Genomic DNA, 20,865 nt, shown 5'->3' with positions numbered 1-20,865 from the left:
AACACAAATACCATCCAAACCATGGGAAGTACATGCCATGCCACTTAAAAAATCCATAGTTATCAATTAACATTCTCACTCGAGAATGTGCAATCTCTGAGTCAAACCACCTGGTCATTGATGCTCGGCCTTTACCTTCTGACAAAAAAGGCAATAAGCTACAAAGTCTACCATATCTCTCTTCATACCACTCCACCAATAATGTTGTCTCAAATCTCTTTACATTTTAACTGTACCGGAGTGAACATAATATCTAGAGTTATAAGCCTCACTCAAAATCAACTGAATCAAGTCATCAATTTATGGAACACAAATATGACAACCAAATCTCAAAACATCCTTAGTATCTATGGTGACCCTCTCGAACTCACCATTCAATACCTGATCATGAAGGAAGCGAAGATTACCATCTTCAAATTAAAGATCTTGAATATGCTAAAATAGAGAGGACTTCGACTCTATACTAGCAAAAATTCTTCTAGGATCTGAAATATCAAGGCGAACTATCAAGTTAGCTAAGGAATGAATATCCTTTGCTAACGGGCTCTAAGAAACTGAAATACAAGACATGCTACCAATATTAATAACCTTCCATCTCAAGGCATCTAAAATAAAATTTGCCTCTACCAAATGATATAAGATGTTAATATCTTAATCCTTAAGAAACTCCATCCATATACATAGTCTAGCATTAAGCTCTCTCTAAGTCATAAGATGCTCAAGGTTGCGATGATCATTTAAAATTTCACAATGCATATAATAAAGTTAATACCTACAAATCTTGAATGTAAAGACTATCCCTACAAATTCCAAATCTTGAGTGTAGAAGTTGCACTTGCGCACCTTAAGTTGTATGGAAGCATAAGCTTTAACACGACCCTGCTAATTCAATACACTACCCAAATAAACATAAAAATCATCACAAAACACGATAAATCCCTCACCCTTGATAGAAAGAGCTAAACTAGAAGTCGAATTGAGAAAATCCTTGAGCTTTCCAAAGCTTGACTCACACTTCTTGAACTATCAGAAAGGTACCTCTTTTTTAGTCAATTGGGTCATATGGGATGAAATAGTAGAAAATCCCTCGATGAAGTGTCCATAATAACTGGGCAAACTTGTGAAGCTACGAACCTTGGTTGGAGGTATAGGTCTAGGCCAATTATGAATTGCCTCAATCTTGGCTGGGTCTAACATAATCCCCTCCTTAAACACGACATGAACAAAAAATGCCACTGACTAAAGCCAAAACTCACACTTAGAGAACTTGGAGAAAAGCAAAAGATATCTCAAAGTTTGGAGCACGATCCTCCAATAATGCACATACTCCTCTATACTTCTCGTATACACTAGGACATCATCGATGAAAACAGCCACAAAGGAATAAAAATAAGGACTAAACACTTGGTTTACAAAATCCATGAATATTTTTGGGGAATCGTTAAATCCACATTAAATCACTAAGAACTCATAATAACCATAACGGGTCCTAAAACCTATCTTTTGGATATCCTCAGCCTAAATCTTAAACTGATGGTAATAGATCCCTAGTAAAGCTTAGAAAACACTACAACACCCTAATGATGGTCAAATAAATTACTAATGTGAGGCATAGGATAATTGTTCTTCACTGCCACCTTATTAAGTTACCTATAGTCTATACACATATATGCATGGAGCTATCGTTCTTTTCCACGAACAACACAAGAGTTTCTCAAGGAGACACACTTGGCCTAGTAAAATTGTTACCAAAAAGATCTTGTAGTTGAGCTCCTGAAAGAGACACACTTGGTCAAATATAACTCTTACCAAGAAGATCCTGGAGGTGAGAATATAACTCCTTAAGAGCTACAGGAGCCATACAATAAGGTGTTACAGAAATAGGTCCGGTGCCAAGCTCATTATCAATAAAAAAATCAATCTCATGATCTGGGGGAATACCAGGTAGGTCAATAAGAAACATATTAGAAAACTAACAAGAAACAGGAACAGATTTAATCCATGGAATCTTCTCACAAGTATCACAAATATAAGCAAGATAAGTCTTGTATCCCCCCCCCCCCATAATAAGATTCCTAGCACAAATATAAGAAATAATCCCCATCGTCTCATAGCTAACCACTCCTTTCCATACTACTAGGGGGTACACCAGGCATGGAAAAGGTAATAATCTGAGAAATATAATCCATGACCTCATTATAGTGGGATAACTAGTCCATACCCAAAATCACATCAAAATCCACCATATACATAGTAATAAGATCAGCATAAGTATCAACATCGCTAACTGTTACAACACGTAATATAAATACTTAATCTACTACTAAAAAATCACCCATAGGAGTTGATACACATAATGGCACTAATAATGACTCATAAAAAGACTCCAACTATGGTGCATAATAAGTTAATATGTAAGAATAAGTAGATTCCAAATAAAATAAAGCATGTGCCAAATGGCGACACACTAAAACTATACCTATAACAATAGAATATGAAGACTCTGCCATGGGACTAATAGGTATTGCATAAAACTGACCACGGCCGCCATCTGGTTGGGCACTTAAATGACCTCCTGTCCTACTGGCCTGAGGACCTTCTTGAGTACCTTATGAACCACCCTACGACCATGAGAATTACCTATATATAAGGGATAAACAATTCTAATAGGGTAATCACCCTGAGTGAAAACAACATTTGCCCTATGACTAGGGTACTTACACACCAAATAATAAAAAGACTCACAACTAAATCATGCTCCTAGAGTTGAACAAGAACTAATAGATCTGGTTGTCCTGGAATAACCACCACAACTAAAATTACTAGAAGACAAACCCCTAGAAGACTGAACACTACCTTGACTAGGGTGATTACTAGAACTAGACTAACCTCGTAAGTAATATGAAAAGATTCCCAAACCTATTGACATGACTGACTCTGAGGCTGATAGGATGGACACATAGAATACCTACCATAAGAACTACTACCTCTGAATTAGGAACTACTATAGCTCCCACTAAACCTTCCCTGATAACTTGCCCTCTTATTTTTGACCATTTGGGACTCATAATACATCTCCTCCATTACTAGTGCATGATTCAAAATATCTGCAAAGATCTACCTACAATGCTAAAAGTCTGAATAAACATGTGAATGGGGACTCTTAATTCTATAACAAAGCAAAAAACTCTCTTATACTCTATGTAAAGAATAAAAGTTGCATGCATAGCCAAATCATGAAAATAGGCCTCATACTCTACTATAATCATGGAGCCCTTCTCGAGTCTAGTAAACTGATCAATCAAATAATCTTTTATCGTTGGAAGGCATATACTTTTACATAAACTTATTTGAGAACTATGTCCATGACAAGGCAGATGATCAATCTAGTCTAGAATCCACGTAACCTCCCTAACAGTGATAAGCAGACAAATCCAACTGAAATATAGTGTAATCCACATCACGTGCTTCAACTAGGCCTAAATTATGGAGCCTATCCTTGTAAGTAATTAGAAACTAATATGCATTCTCGTCTAGAGAACAAGAAAACTTAGGTGGATCCAATCTCAAGAATCTACCCAATATATTTTGATCCTCAGAAGAAATACAAGGCTAGCAAACCACTGGATGAGCAACTACCGGTGCAGAAAGAACATCAACTCTGGGATTCAGAGCTACAGGTTGCACCCCATCCTTAGTACCACTCAAATTAGTAGACTATGCACCATCAGACTACCACTACCAACTATCCCTAAAAGTTGATTCAATGCCTCTTTGAGTAATGAAGAAGGATTCAACCCTGGTTGAGCCTGGGTTGGTTACTTACAAACTGCTGGCTATAGCATCTCTAGCTTAGAAGTGGGAATATTATTTGGGGTAGATGGCCTATCTATGTTCGTAGTTGGGTACACATCATGCAGTTATCCATGACCTCTAGGTCATCCATGAATAGAAGTAGGATGCCTAGGCTCAATATTCAGACCTTCATTTTATGTAGTGGTACCACATGTCTTATCCATTTGCAAAAGTGTAAAGTCAAGGAAATACTCTACAAGCTAACTCAGACTCTTAGCATAAAAAGAGTGAATGAATGGATAAACTCTTAAGAATATACCATATCCTCCAAAATATATAAAATGAATGATATTGTTCCAATCTGTAGGACACTGCTAGACACTTGCTCTTGCACCAATAATACTGGTCAAATCTAGGCTCTGATACCAATTTTTCATGACTCGATTGATGAGTTATTATAGCACCTACTAAATCTCACCAGTAGGTATGCCAAACCATAATGCAGATCTAACATAATGGACTAATTTGGAAGGGAATTCAAAATATAGGTGAAATAAAGAAGCACAAGTTATAAATAAGTTATTGTTCTCTATGGATAAATAGTCGTACAAGATACCAATCCCACAACCTAGAACGGTCAGTACTAAAGTATCTTGTAATCATACAATATAATCCAAGAGTCTAAAAATTGTAAATACATCAGTCTAATCCTCGAGTACTATTTTATGAAAACTACTACCCGAACTAGGCTTAAAGTCCCTAAATCTGCTCTTAGATGTCAAATAAGCCTTAATTAGACCTAAGATAGGGAATTCACCTAAAACTTGAAAAACTAGTTCAATTAGGCCCAATTTGGGTAATCTAGGACCTTCTCATGCTAAACATAAGGAATGAAGTCTAATTCACTAACAACTTAAGGGAATATGTAAAGTGTTTCAAGCTTATAGTGTAAAAATAGTGTAATACATTAACAGAATAATAGAATAAGTTAAGTATTTAAAGCTTATAATGTAAAAATAGCCTAAACGTCTCCAAGTATTGAATTACATCAATCAACACCTAAAACCCATCCCAAATTTAACAAGATATCACACAAATAAAATAATGTAGCGCAATCTATCGAGGGTTAAACCTAGCCTATCTCGACGTTGAAGAATTCTCAACAAACTACTAAACCTTCACTTTTCCATCCAATAAACCACCTCAAGATACCAAGATATCAAAATTACATTCAATACTTAACTATGAGAATAATGATACCCATATTGCACCATTGTGCTTCGGGTCCAAAACAATATCAAAAATCTAATGTGGGACCCACTTAAAAATATTACTTTTGTGAGGCCAACAAAATGATCATAAATGATCAAGAAATCATAACACTGAAGAATGGATGAAAGCCAAGCTAAATTGGGACTAAAATCAAGCACTCAAGCTATAGGGCTTTTTAGAAAATAATCAAGATATTCCACCAAGAGAAGGGTGAATTCCTACCTTAAATCAGATAATAATTATGAAAATGCATGTCAATCAAGCTCCTTAGTCACCATCAAGCTTCAACTTCTAGCTATCACTTGTAAGGTTTTTTTTCTCTCAATGTATGGTTGAAGAATGGGCTAATTCGCAACATAAAGAGTCTATTATTACCCTATCAAAGTAATAAGATGTCACTATCATGACCAACAGGTGTGGAATTACACTACCTCTCAACTTTCGAGGTTATCGCAATCACGAGATCCCTTTGGCGGTTGCACTACATCCTATGCATGAGGAGTCATGCGCATAGGCCTAGTTGGCGATCACCAGCACAACTTGTAGGGGGTGCGGATACCTAACGTATGAAATAGATTTATTATGTATCTAGTAAATCTATTTTTCTTTGTGCGTGGATATTTTTTAAATTTTGTTTCAATATCTTTTAATGATTTACTTTTTTCGTAAGATATATTCATTAATTTGTTTATTATTTTATCCTGTAGTAATTGCAGAGTTACAAATTTCTGTATAATAATTTATCCTAACTGTACTGTAATGTATATCTAATTCTAGATTTTCAATGTTATTTATTATCTTGTGTTGTTCTTCTCGTAGTGAGTTTTTTAAATTATATAAACTATCACATGTACTTTTTTCTAAATTTTCTAAGATTTCTTCTATCCATATTAATTTTTCTTTTAGATTTTCCATTATTTTCCTAATTCGATTTCTATAATTAATTTCATTATTTAGATTATCTTGATTTTCTCTAGTTTTTCTAATATATTCTAACATCTCTCAATCTGTATAATATCCTTCTGGGTAAATTTCCTCGTATAACTGTTCTAGCCAATTTATGGTTTCAATTTCATAGTCTATTACTTTTTCTAATATTATTTTCTTAATATCTATTATTTCTATATCTTTAAGTATATATAAGATTAAAACTTTAAGATAATCTAGGTGATCTATCTTTTAAAATTGATTTTATTATAATATTTTGTAGTTGTTTGTTTTAGCCTTTGTAGTTCTTGCATATTTTTATTAAGAAATTCTATATATTTTATATCTTTATTTTCCATGTATTTGTCTATATTTATTTTCATCTGTTTTTCTAGTAACTGTATATTTCTCATATCTTTTTCTAAAAATTCTATGTAATTTATCATGGTAAGTATTTGTAAGAGTAATTAGGTAGGTATGGTACATAATTTACTCTAGTCATGTAATATTTACCAAATGCTTTTTCTAATATTATTTTTCTTATATCTGCTACTTTTATATCTTTAAGCGCATACAAAATAAGTATTTTAAATTTATCTACCATCACATCAGATAAATAATTATTCATTTTCATAAAATTGCTTTTTTCAAAATATTCCCTTCAACCATGTACATAACAAAATATGGTCATCTTAGATTACTATATACTAGATTATTCTTAAATAATATGTTCTTCGGTCACTATTAACATGGTAGTCCGGATACTTTTTCCCTTAAACAGCGCCTCTACTCTGGTTACTCCCCGCCACGGCTTCTTGCCTCATTGGTTTCACCTTTAGGATGGCATAGTTCTTAGGGATTTTTCTCCGTTTTCGCTTTGTTAATAAACTTCTTAACATATTACTCTTCGAATAATTCTACTATAAAGTAACTAATATGAATTTATTTTATCATAGCATGATTGTTGGGAATTACGAATTTAGCTATTCATAATCATAAATAAATATACTTGTTCGGGTAGTTTTGATATTTCTGAAGTTTTTTCCTCCATAGCTTTTTTCATTGAAATATGTCTATTTAATTAACAGAGTAAAGTATTTGTTGTGGAATGGAGAGAGTATTTGCTTCAAAGCATGAAGGCTTGCTTTGCAATGCCTTCGGCTTCCTTTATTTATAGAATGAAATCTTTACAATCGTCACACATTTTTTTAAAATGCTAAAAAAAGAGCTACTAATAAAAAGTCAAAAAGGCTACTACCTAGACCTATAGCCTTTAAGAAAATTCTACAAGTCTATAAGTCTACAAGTCTACATATAGGAACTTACAATAATTACAATTCTTTTATGTAAAGACAAAATCTATACAATGATCATAAATAATTCAATATCTTGTCTCCGTTGATGTTGTTGTATCTGCTATATCTCCATTATTGCTTCTTATCTTATCTTTCCAGCTGGCATTTTGTCTTCTTTTATTCTAGATGTACTTCTAGAATAATGTTATCTTCTCCATTACATCTTGAACATTGGTGATCTGGATATTTGTGTCCAATCATTTTACAATACCTTGTCAGTAGTCCATCTAAAATAAATCCTTTTTTGATTGCTCTTGCGGTAGATTATTTTTCTGGGTTAAGTAATGCCATTATCCATTGTCTGACATCTTCCATATCTGCTTGTCGTAGCTCTTTTGAATTAGAGTAAATCATTTGATGATCTCTCGAATAATAGCTCCATATTGGGTTTCCATTAGTATAATTATTTGCTAGTTCTTGGATAATCGTAGCTAGTCCAATAAGTTGTTTATTTGCGTAGAAGTCGGGTATCTCAATTCTGGGTATCTCCGATTGTTGTGTAATATCTTCTGACATTATCATATCTCTAGTTAGTCCTATTTTTACAACTTGTATAACTGGTTTTATTTCGTCATATAGTATCTCTGCTGGTGCAGTATAACACTTTATGTAAAATAGATTTCCTTTCGTTATCCTTTTGTAGGTGGTGAATATCTTGTGTAATTCTTCCATAGATGTTAATTCTTCTCCGTCATGGGTATATATGGTGTTTAATAGTCCATAGTCAAAATAAGTTTTTACTAGGCTTGGGTTAGTTTTGGGTAGTGCAATTAGTTTGTTATATCCTTGTAATTTTTGGGTTATATAGTTGGTGTTTGGTTCTTTGATGTTTGTAGCTCTGGGGTTATGGTTTAGAAAAGTTTGTACTCTGTAGATATTTTCTATGTATTTCTGGGCGGTGTAGTTGTAAACTTTTTTATCTTGGTTTAGGCTATCTCGGTATGTGCTAACTTGTAGGGGTATGAACAAATGATCTTTTTGTGTTTTTGGTGTAAATGGTTTTTCAAATATTTTATTCATATTCATATTCTGGTATCTTGGTCGACTAACTCCTTTGCTTGTACCTGCAGAAGTAGATTGGTAAATGTTATGGGTTTTATGGAGTGTCCCAACGTCTCCTTCTAGCTCTGGAACTTTAATGTCTTTCGATCGACATAGCTCTGCACACTGCTGAGTTAGCTGATTTGTAGCTATAGACTTCAGTTTATCTTCATTAGTCTTTAGCTTTTCTATCTCATTACCCATACTGTCCACTTTCATTGAAAGCGTAGTTAGGGTGTTAAGTATTTTTTCTAGAGTATCTTCTTCTATTATTTCAGTCTGTGTAGCTTTGTCTTGATATATAATCTGCAATGAAATTTTTGTTAGTACTGATCACTTTAATTGTAAATGTGAAATTTAATACATTCAAGACTAGTCTCCGAATCTCTATTGTTGTAACTGAATTTTGTATTTTCTTTGTTAACCACCAGCGTACCTATGTATTATCTGTTCGTACAATAAATTTGTTATATACAATATATGGCTCAAATGCTAACAAACATTTATATAATGAACATAATTTTTTCCTATTTATTTCCCCTTTTATTTTTGTCTCGTTGAACGTACCTGAGTAGTATCTACAATGGTGTTCTATTTTTTCTGCTTCATATCGATATTTAAGTACTCCTCCATAACTATATTCACTAGCATCTGCTTCTACTATGTATATAAATTTTCTATTTTCATTTGAAAATTGTAATTTTGGTAATTCTTTACAAAGTAATTTTATTTTGTGGACTTGTTTTTTTATCTTTTTCATTATAGTTATATTCTACATCCTTTTTTATTTTTTCTGTAGTGGTTTTAAAGTTTCTGCTAATTTTGAAATATATTCTCTTACTTGGTTTACTAATCCTAAAAATGATTGTAATTTCTTCTTTGTATCTAATTCTTCTTTCGAATTTATTATTTTTTGTACTATATGTTGTTGCATTTTTACTCCACTTTTATCTATTTGTATTCCTAAAAATTCTATCTGATTTTTCATAATTTCAGCTTTCTTTTCGCTTAGACTTATTCACGATTTTTCTATTATATCTGTAAACTGTTCTAATAATTTTAAATGTTCTTCTTTAGTTTTTGTATATAATAATATATCATCTATGTATACTATACAATTAGATAATTGTTTAAAATAACTATCCATAAAATGTTGATATCTACCTGGTGCATTTTTATATCCAAATGGTAATACGTTCCATTCATAAAATCCTTGTGGTACCGTAAATGCGGTTAATTCTTTAGATTCTTCTTCTAGCTTTAGGTGGTAAAATTCTGATTTACAATCGAATTTGCTAAAATAATTATATCCTTGTATTTGCCTTATTTTTAATATCTTATTTGGTATTGGATTATTATATGTTATAGTTTTTGCATTTAAATTTCTATAGTCAATAACCATCCTACTTTTTTCTCTTTTTAGTTCACTATGTTTATTTACTATGAATGCTGGACTATTATGTTTACTATTACTTTTTTGTATATATTGTTTTTCTAATAATTCATCTATATGCATTTTAAATTCTTTTAAATCGTCAAAATTATATGTTAATGGTTTTTGGGTTATTATGCTATTTTTATCTATTAATTCAATTTTTATAGTAGTTTTATGTTTTTCCCATCATTTTAATGGATCTTCACTATATAATTGTTCTAATTTTTTCTTAATTATTTCTACTTTATTTATTGAAAATATAGTTATTTCTGTTTTATTTATCGAAAATACTACTAGTTCTATTGTATCTTCAGTATTTTTTATATTTTCTAACTTTTGTGTAATTCTTTCACTTCCTTTTATCCAATCAGTTTTCTTTCTTATTTTATTATTAACTCTTTTTGCTCTTACTTTCTGTTTACATGGTGTTGTAAACCACCAGTCTGTTTTGTCTATTATATGTGGGTATAATTTATCTAAGAACGGCATTCCTAAAAGTATATCTTTTGATGTTAGTTCATAATTATAAATTTCTTCTATTGTTAATATCTTATCTCATACTTGTATTTTTACATTTCTAGCTTTATAAGTAATTAAGCTTCCTTCATTATTAAATCCTTTAACTATTATTGATGTTTTTAATTTATCCCATTTACTTTCTGGTAAGCAATTATATCTACATAAATTAGCTTGTGCTCATGTATCTATCATAGGCGTATAATATCTACTGTAATATCCTTCTACTACTATCTTTATTAATACATATATCTTCATTTCATGTTAAGGCTCTTTTTAAGAATAACTTTTCTTTGTTATATGTTAAGGTTAATTGTGTATGTTCTATATTATATGGTTTTACTTGTTCTAACCATTTTATTCCTAATATTATATCTGCTTTTTGCATTTCTTCCTTTACTTCGAATTCTATTTTTATTTTTCTAACTCCTATTATTATTTCTTTTTCTGCTATATTTTTACTATTTATTAAACTTCTTGGTAGATCTGGGCACATATTATTATCAGTCTTTATTTCTTCATTTTTTACTAGATATTTTGCTATGTAATTTTCTTCTTGTCCTGTATTCAAAAGTATTAGATATTCTTTTTCATTTATTTTTCCTATTATGTAATATTGGTTTAAATTACTTATTGAATTTGTTTCATAACCTGTTCTTTTTTATGAGCTTGATGATTCTGATTTTTCATTAGCTATTCTTTTCGTTGTACTTATTCTATCATTTACTATTTCTAAATTTTCTTCTATATCTATGTCTCTATAGCTATAATCATTATAATCTATTGTTTTTAATATTTGTTCGAATGGACTTTCTATTCGTATTTTGTTAATCTTATTTTTTCCTGTTATTTTATGTTTTGTTGTTAATACATATAGATTTTTGCATCTTGCTGTAAATATTTTACTTCATGGGGTTAATTCTATTCTTGATATTTTCCAATATAATACAAGTGATTTATCTATATTTCTATCTGTTACCGCTACTGAATAATTTGCACTTATTATAAATTTAAATTTTTGGTATATTAGATTTCCTTTTACGGCAGTTATTATGCTTTTTTCTATAGGTTTTATAATTCTATCATCTGCTAAATATAATTCTATTGGTGTATCTATTCCTTCTCTAAAACATGTTTTTATTAGTATCTCTGTACCTCCAAGGTGTACATATTTTATTGGATCTCCTTTACTTTTTATATCATTTATTTCTTTATTAAATATTCTTTTTGTTACCAGTGGTATACTAACTTTGCCTTTTGCATATCTGCAGTCTATTACATGTTCTTTTTGGCATACTACATAATATTCATCCTTTTTCCTAGTAAAAATATTTTTTATTGTTGGTATTTTAAATATTTTGTCTACACTTAAATCTAATTCTTTTCCTTTTATTTCATCAAATATATTACTGTCAAATATTATTTTTTGTTCCGTTCCTTCATCATTTAAATATTCTTCCTTTGTTATTATTTTTATATCTTCTTCAGTCATTTAATTCATCTATTTCACTAGCTGTTTCATTATCTGTTTCGTTTTCTGAAATTTCATATATACTATCCTCACTTTCTAATTCATAATCTATATAATCTATCTGCATGTATTCGGTATTTGCTATTTTTATTTCTGATATTTGTTTATTTTTTGGATTTTTAGGTAATTTACAATCTCTAGCTAAATGTCCTAACTTTCCACAATTATAACAAGTACATTCTTTTATAGATTTCTTTTTTCTATATGGTCTTTTATGTTTATAATTTTTTACATAGTATCTTTTTCTTGGTTTTTTATATTTATATTTTGATTTTTTATATTTCTTATATTTCTTATGTCTTTTTCTTTTCTTATAATATCTTTCTTCGCATCCAAATTGGGGTGCTATTTTATTTTTGCAACAAGCTAAATTTCTTATTAATGTTTTTTCCATTTTTAATTCTTCTCTATATTTTTCACATAAGTTTCTATACCATTGTTGTAAATATTTTATTCTTGCTCCTAACGTATCTACTATTTTTGCTTCTTCCCAACTTTTTATTATTTTTGAACTAAATGGTTCGGGTAATTTATTAAAGTATAATTTTCTTATTTCTTTACTTTCTTCTATACTATATGCTCCTTTGTAATAATATTCTTTAAATGCGCAAGTATATTCATCTATATAGCACATATTACATATTGCTAATTTTAACATTAAATTCCTATTTGTATCTTTTTCTTCATTTTGTTCTTCTTCGATTGTTGTCGTGCTACCAAATTCATCTTTTATAGCTGTTTCATATTTTTTTAATAGTTCTATAGGTGTTAGTTTAGTTGTTGTCGATGATGTTCCTTCTATAGGTTTATTAGTTCTTAACACTCTTTTGCTATTTTCGGTTAGATTTGCAAACCATAGTTTTACTGATCCTATTAATGTTTTTTCTATATATTCTGGTGCATCTATTATATTTATATTATTATCTAATAATTATTTTGTCATATATCCTATCCATAATTGTATTGTTTTTTCTGTATCTATTACACAGTCTAGGTCTAAAAAGTTATCATTTTTATTAATTATTTGTTTTGGTATCCATTTGTCATATTCATTATATTTTTTAAACTTATTCTTATAATACATAGGTTTTCTTATTTCTGTTGTTTTAGGTATTATATTTTCATCTTCTTTTTTATCAAGAGTATTTATTTCTGTGTGGGTGCTTTCTAAGTTTTCCTCATTAATTTCTTTTTGTTTTTCATTGATTTTTAAATTTTTGGTATTTGTTAATGTTTCTGTATATGTTTCACTATCTTCGGAATCATAATTATCTGTCTCTGTCTCTTCAACATCTATATTATTTATTTCTAATTCTTTGTTTTTTATTTTTAATTTTTCCTTAAATTGATTTATCTCGTTCAGTAATTTTTGTTCTCTATCTTTTTCTTCTTTTTCTTTTTGCCTTTGTTCATACAGCTCTTTTAACATGTGTAGTTCTTTTTCTAATTCAGCAATCCTACTATTTTTAGTTTCTTCTATTTTTCGTATTTCTTCCGTAGTTTGTTGTTTTATTTTTTCTATTTCCTTTTTCCTATCTATCTCTTCATTTTCTTTTTCTATTCTTACCATTACTATCAATTTATCTTCTAATTTTAATTCTTGTTTTTCAAACATTAGATATAAATGTTCACCTATTTTCTTATATCTTCTTCCTAGATTAGAAAATACTATTTTTATTTTTGATCCTTCGTGGTTTTCATATATTTTTTCATCTATTATAAATTCTTCTTTGTTCATTTTATTGTGAATAGTTCATGTTGATATATATATTCTAAACTATCTATTTGTGATTCTAATTTTGATATTTCATCTTTTTGTATATCTATTGAGTTTTTACTAACTCCGGCAAATATATTATAATGTAGTCTTTTTATTCTTATTTTTAATTCTTTACGTTTTTCAGAAATAATTTGTTTTAATTCTTTGTATTGTTGTACTTTATTCATTTTAAATTATATTTATAATATCTTGGCGGATATCTAAGTCTAATATTATCATAATTAGGTGGTATGTGTTTCATTCTTCTAGATTTTAAATGGATTATTAATTTTGATTCAATACTAGATATTAATGTAATTAAGTAGACTAATCTTTGTGGGTTTTTTTTTGTTTTATTTAGACTTATATATTCTGAATAATTACTAACTAAAGATTCTTTAATTTTTCTAAAAGCTTCTGTATTTTTAAATGGTCTTCGCATGGTTAATTTAATAATTTATAGGTAAATTCTAATAATTTTAACATATATCTCACTTCCGTATTTTTTGAATTACTGGGCTCTGATACCAATTGTAGGGGGTGTGGATACCTAACGTATGAAATAGATTTACTAGAACCAAATTTGTCATTCTAGATGTGATGGCACACTCGAATTTTTCATTCGATATTGTACGATCAAATATGGGTCCCACACCATATTTCTAATTTCTCAACTTTTTAGCAATATGTCAAAATGAGCTCGGGAGCCTAGCGACCAGAACCAATGGTCCACCTAATCTGAGATGAGTATTCCAAAGCTCGTTGCATAGTCAGAATTTGAATACGAGATTTTTTTACTAAAGTTTTAGCTTAGTGGCTATTTAGAACTTGTAAAGACTTCTAAATGTGGGACTAGCTCTAAAATCTAAACTAACTACCCGATAATCGAACTGTCAGTCCTAGTATGTAATAAATAACTTAGGGTAGATATGAAAAAGCTTAAAGGCAAAAATAAGCAAAAATATGAAAAATGACCTGAAAGGTCATTACATTCTTGGAGTAGGTTTTCCCTTTTTCCTTCTATTATTTATGTCTAGTCTTTCACTAGTTGAGATGAATTTGAATTTTACTATTTCAGTAGTCATATTCCTTTTGTTAATAGCTCTTGTACCGACACTATGAAGTCGTGGAATGGTTATTGATGTTTTATTTATCTTTTGGATTATTATTCTTGCCTTATTATTATTGTAAGTCATTACTTGTAAGTGTTTGGATTTTATGAATTTTTTCACCTAGATTATTCCATTGTTTCTAGATCTGGGCTACAATTTAGCTTACATAATAGTTGGAAAAGTAGATTCCATCATGACTCGTAAACTGGGTAATGATAAAATTATTGAAGTATTACCATGTCAGTGTACCTGGAGAGTCTATGGTCTAGTCTTAATATTTCAAGGATCTCAAATGATGATCGAGTGATGCCATGCCATGATTATAACTAAGTCCCTTCTTAAGAGCCAACCCAAGGTTTATTCTTGTTTTTTTCTAGTGTTTTGTATACTAATTGTATCTTGTTTTGGATGTTTACAGGTAATATCACATGTTTTATACCTGCGTTTACATGTGTCACACAGGTGGGCTAAATTTTGAGCCAAAAAACTGGTAGTTACTACATTGACCAATGTGGGATTTGCTTGAGCCAAAAGTTGGGTCTTTAAAAATGGTCACATTTTTATTTGGTTTACCCGACACTGAAATCTAAAATTAACTTTAAATAACATAATAAGAAAAAATCTTCCCATACTTGGAAAATTTTCATCCATCTTTACCTCTAGGAAGATTTTCACACTTAAAAACTCCGCATTTTCTCTTTATTCACATTTTCAAACTCCTTCAACCTAAATTCAAAGTACTCACTTCGTAACTCAAGAATTCAACTCCGAATCATTACATTGGGCTTCTCTCTCATCTCTTATGTGAATTTAAAAGGTATGGTCTTTGGTGATATTTTCTTTGAAATCTCTTTAAATTGTAAATGTTTTTTCATATTTCAGGGAGCTTTTTTCATTAAATTGGAATTATTTGAGCTTATTTTGGTGAATTGTTATGGTTGGACTGAAGATTATGGCATGGGTTCTTGTTTTACACTCTTAATTGGTAATTCATGCATACTTAAACTAGTGCACACCATGTGTTTGATGAAATGGCCACTTGAATTTTGTTTGTTGAGTTGAGTGGTGTGGGGTCTAATTAGGTTAGTATGAGAACCATGGATGTACTTTGGCGATGAAATGTCAAATTGAAATTGCTTACAAGTGCTTTTATTTTACTTTTAAAAGCTCTCATTTTTCATCTACACCATATGTTTGCTAAAATGCCAATGAGAGAGTGTTGACTTGACTTTTACTAATGGTTAATGAATTCATTTATGGAGTATAATTTGACCATTTTTAAATCATCAGTATGAGTCCAGTTGCACCATAATGGTTGAAAAAGGGTAGTTTCTTACTGAATTTGTTTGTTAATAAAAGTTGTTTCCATGGCTTTGGTTGGTAAATGTGCTTGACATAGAATCCACGGGTGAAGTCTAAGTAACCCGGGAGTCATGATTGCTTGCCTTACCAAATGAAAGATTAGGTTAATCCGTTCATAAGGGTATGATGCTATTTTAGGAAAATTGGTAAAATATGAAGATTATATGGCAATGTAGAGTCTAAATTTTTTAATGTTGTGATGAAATAGTCCAATGAGTTTACTTGCGATGTTACCATGCATTGACCTTTATATTTCTTTAGCTTTATTTTCTTTCTTGATATATGAAAATCCTAAAATTGTGTCTCATCTTTTTCATTTATTTAGGTTTTGTTCTTTTATTATTCGTAGGTATATCTCCAAGAAAGAATTTTCAGTGAGGTTCTATGAATGAAAATACTCTAGAAAAGGGCAAGGCAAAATCAATAAGCAAAATTGGCAAAGAATCGTCCTCTAAAGTGATCCAACAATGCCAAAAAGTGTGGACCATTGTAGAACGTACAAAGTTAATGGCATCGAGGTAGATCAAATCTATTTTGGAGTAGAGGCTGCAAGAGACCTTTATGATGATTGGGTAAAAAGTTGGGGCATTAATCTTGTCAAGATATTTAATAAGAAGAGATCTGAAGAACATTGTCCTAAAATAATTGATGGAATAAAAGATTTGATTTCACATGTCTTCAAAGATTTGGTCTCCATTCCTCATCCTTCACTCTACTTTCAAGAACTTGTCTAGGAATTTTATGCCTCTTATTTTGTATGGAACAATGAATGATTGATTGTACAGGCTTCTAATTTCCAAAGAATCATGTCTCTCTAGTATACTAGTTTAATTCAGTGAACTCCCTTGCACGACCTAAGATATTAATGAGATATATATTGCTTCTGAGATAGAATCTAAGGTGGAATGCAAGAAGAGAGATTTTTGTGGTCATGAATGTTTCCATTCACTTTCCTGTATGGTTTTAAAGGGCTTTCTATATAGGAAAATGGTATTCTTCATACCAAAATGAGGGAAATTTTTGTTGAAGCCAATCATTGGCTTTGATTTTTTCATAACTGCCTACTTCTTTCAAGGAATGATAAAGATATCACAGTAAATAGGGCTATCATTTTTGGGTACATAATGGATAATATTGTGGTAATTTTGGGAGAATTGATAGAAGATGTGATAGAGTTGAGATCAAAGAATCTGGGAACGTTTTTGCCTATTACTTAAGTAATTATAATGCTTCACCTTAAATACAAAGTCACTTTCTACTCAAATATTTATCAGAGAGTTATATGTGCTGGAGTGATTGACATCACACATTGCCAAGTTGAGGAAATCCCATGGTATTAAGAGGAAAGCATTAGTTTTGGTTGATTTGGTTGTGGGAGATTTTCCTAGAATAGAGGGGGTTGAGGCCCCTCTAGTTCCTACACTTGATTCAGACATTACTCATATTTCTAACGACACTCCTCTTTCGAGCACCACACCACCACCTTAGCCTACCCAACTTGCGAAGTCTTTTATAGTTATATTTGCAATGTCACTTCCATGAATTTGACAAAAATGGTAATCTTACACTGTTGGTGGTTGACATTCTTCTATCTATTTAGAGTGCTATTAAGTGGAGTTTGGCACCTCTCTATGTCTTCATCGCATATTACATGCGGCACATGAAACCTCTGTGTATGTGCATGACTAATTTTGAGTAGAGATTAGACATGGTAGTCGAGAAAGGGGATTGTAAGGCGATGACTTCATTTAGGGAAAATTTGATAGCTTGTATGTAGAGTTTAATATGGTAAGCCCTATTAATCTTGATAAGGTGGAGGTATCTTTCCCTCTAAAGTATTTAGTCTTGGAAACTCTATTTGCAGACTTATTTGGACAGGGTCATAAATACATTACAGATGAGGTCAGGATAGATTTATCCAATGGGCTTACTAAAGCCCAACATATTGATCTTGCCAAGCAAATATCCATAGATGAGGAGAATGCATGAATGGTTAAGACAAGTTCTAGCTCCCAACAAGAGTATGCGTTGCCTTTTATAACAAATCCAATTAAAGAAGCCTAGTTAGATGAGGCTTCTAGTAAGATCAGACAACCATCTACTAACAGGGACCCAAATGCCTAGTACACTTTAGGGAATTCTTTGCCTCCTCTACTTCCTTTCTATTTTTGCATTAGGAAAATTGTAATGATTTTTTATAGGGGATAAGGCATCCATCCTTTATAAATATTCGAAAAAGGGACAATATAACCTAGAACTATGATAAATGATATGTATATACCCTATGTCATAATTATGGTACACATATGCACCTACCATTTATGAAATAGTACATCTATGACTCTCACACTAACAATAGGCGCATATGTATACCCAAAGTATAAAAAAGGTATGTACGTATAATTTATCATAGTTTGGGGATCTATTTTTTCTTTTCTATTTTTATTTTTTATCCAAATAAATAACCCAAACATACTGTCAGGCTTAATAAACCCATCGAGCAAGATTTTAAACAAACTCAACTTGACCTAACTTTCTTTTTCCAAACCTGATAATACCTTTAGATTTGTCCTAAATATTAACCTCAATCAAATTTCATTAATTGGTCCTTACTGCTATTTTATGGTTACTAGTTAGATGTAGTGGAGATTAGGCTAGAGGTGGCCAAAGCTAGGGGTGCGACGATGATTCATCATTTGGTGTTTTTGGTTTGATTAAAGTTATGGCTTTGTTGTGTTTACCACTAATGCTTAGTTTTTTTACAATGAGATTTTGATAGAAGTTTAAACATGAAAAAAGGTAGATACGTATACTTTATCATAGTTTGGGAATATATTTTTCCTTTTCTATTTTTATTTTTTATCCTAAATAAATAACCCAAATACACTGTCTGGCCTAATAAACCCATCGAGCAAGATATCAAACAAATTCAACCTGACTTAAATTTCTTTTTTTGAAACGTGATTATACCTTTATATTTATCCTAAACATTAACCTCAATCAAATTTCAATGATTGGTCCCTACTGTTATTTTGTGGTTACTAGTTAGATATAGTGGAGATTAGGCTAGAGGTGGACAAAGCTAGGGGTGCAGCGATGATTCATCATGTGGTTTTTTTGGTTTGATGAATCTAGCAAGATTTCAAACAAACTCAACCTGACCTAAATTTCTTTTTCCAAACCGGATAATACCTTTAGATTTATCCTGAATATTAACTTCATTCAAATTTCATTGATTGGTCCCTACTGCTATTTTGTGGTTATTAGTAAGATGTTTGGAGATTAGGCTAGAGGTGGCCAAAGCTAAGAGTGCAGCGATGATTCATCATTGTGTTGTTTTGGGGTGTTATGGGTGAATTAGTTTTCTTCTAAAATTGGTAATAGTTGTATAGAATATGTGGGGTTATTTTTTCATTTGAAATAAAAGAGAAAGTGTAATTAGTTTTTTTTATTGTACTTTTGTTAATTTTTATGTTGTTAATGGTGAATTAGAGGAGGATCGTTGTTATTCCTAGTGGGTGTTACTATATTGAGGGTATATTATTTTACGGGTGGAAAAATGTATTTGTTAGATATGTGTCTCTTGAGTATTACTGGGAGAAGGTTGCATAGTGGTTTTATTTGGTCAGCTAGTTAATTTTTGTTAGTTATTTGGGTTAAAAAAATAATATGTAAATGGGACAAAGATACCTTCGAACTATTATAAATGATACACATATACCCTTTCCATACATTGGGTACACATATGTTCCTACCATTAGTGTGTTGGGAATATACATATCATTTCATTAACTATGGGGGAATATGTACACCCTAAGTATAATAGAGGGTATATACGTATCATATCTGTCCCATTTTTATTATTCATTTATGGTCAATGCATATTGATCTCATTTTATAACTTTTTTTTATGGGCTGTATAGACAAACTCTAATTTTGCATTTTGATATTTGTATATATTTTTACATTTTGATGTTTATATATATGTTTCCCTTATAGGGCTTGTATTTTAATGCTTATTTAAATTTAGCCCTCGGGGTGCTTATTCTTGATGATTGACATTGATTTTGATTTGGCCCTTGTTAGGCATATTAATGATGATGTTAGATATTGACATTCTTGGGCTTGTTACAAGTACATGATATAATGTGATACACGAGTGTGCTTGTCTAGGTGGTGATTTTATAATTTGAGTGATGCTAAAAAAATTTGAGTATTGTTATTGTTTCTTTTTGTATATATGTGTTCAATAAACTCTAAGGATTTTTATCAAAACTCGGTTCTTTTCCAAGGAGAAAATTTATTTTCTCTTTCTTTTTATCTTTTCACATTACTTTTGTTTAGTTTCTTTGTTGAGCCAACGTATATTTCACCATGATGGGTGATAAGGAGACATTCTTATGTAAAGTGTCTAGTATTTTGAGTTGATTAAGAATAGGTTAAAGTTTGAAAGTTCTTTCAAAATGTCATTGGCAAGGAATAAAATGATTTTAAGAAAAAAATAAGAGAGTTTTTTTTCATTTGGAAAAAACGAAGGATGTTTAGGAGCTTTCTCTTAAGTGAGACGATTAAAGTCAGTATTTGGCGCTCTCTTTACAAGGATTTATCTTTGACATAGAGTAACTTATTACGCTCAAATTGGTTGGGAGACTAACTTTTTTTCCTGTGAGTATGATTGTTTGTGTGATGAGGTTTTTTTATTAATTCATACACATACGCATTGTCTAGACCTTTCCCCAAGTTTATCAAAGAGAAATCGT

The 20,865-nt window shown here is 30.7% G+C and overlaps 1 long non-coding RNA gene across 1 annotated transcript; it reads left to right on the top strand.

Annotated features, from left to right (window-relative positions):
- The first annotated feature begins 15,104 nt into the window (after nt 1–15,104).
- On the top strand, nt 15,105–16,992 carry LOC107855773. Its single transcript, XR_001670369.2, has 2 exons — nt 15,105–15,560; nt 16,455–16,992. It is a non-coding gene; the product is annotated as an uncharacterized LOC107855773 (long non-coding RNA).
- Nucleotides 16,993–20,865: the final 3,873 nt, after the last annotated feature.

This window comes from Capsicum annuum, chromosome 1 (assembly GCF_002878395.1).
Source record: "Capsicum annuum cultivar UCD-10X-F1 chromosome 1, UCD10Xv1.1, whole genome shotgun sequence".
In the NCBI taxonomy this organism is placed as follows: domain Eukaryota; kingdom Viridiplantae; phylum Streptophyta; class Magnoliopsida; order Solanales; family Solanaceae; genus Capsicum; species Capsicum annuum.
Note: the sequence above shows the minus strand (reverse complement) of the source record. Positions and strands in the feature narration are given on the sequence as shown.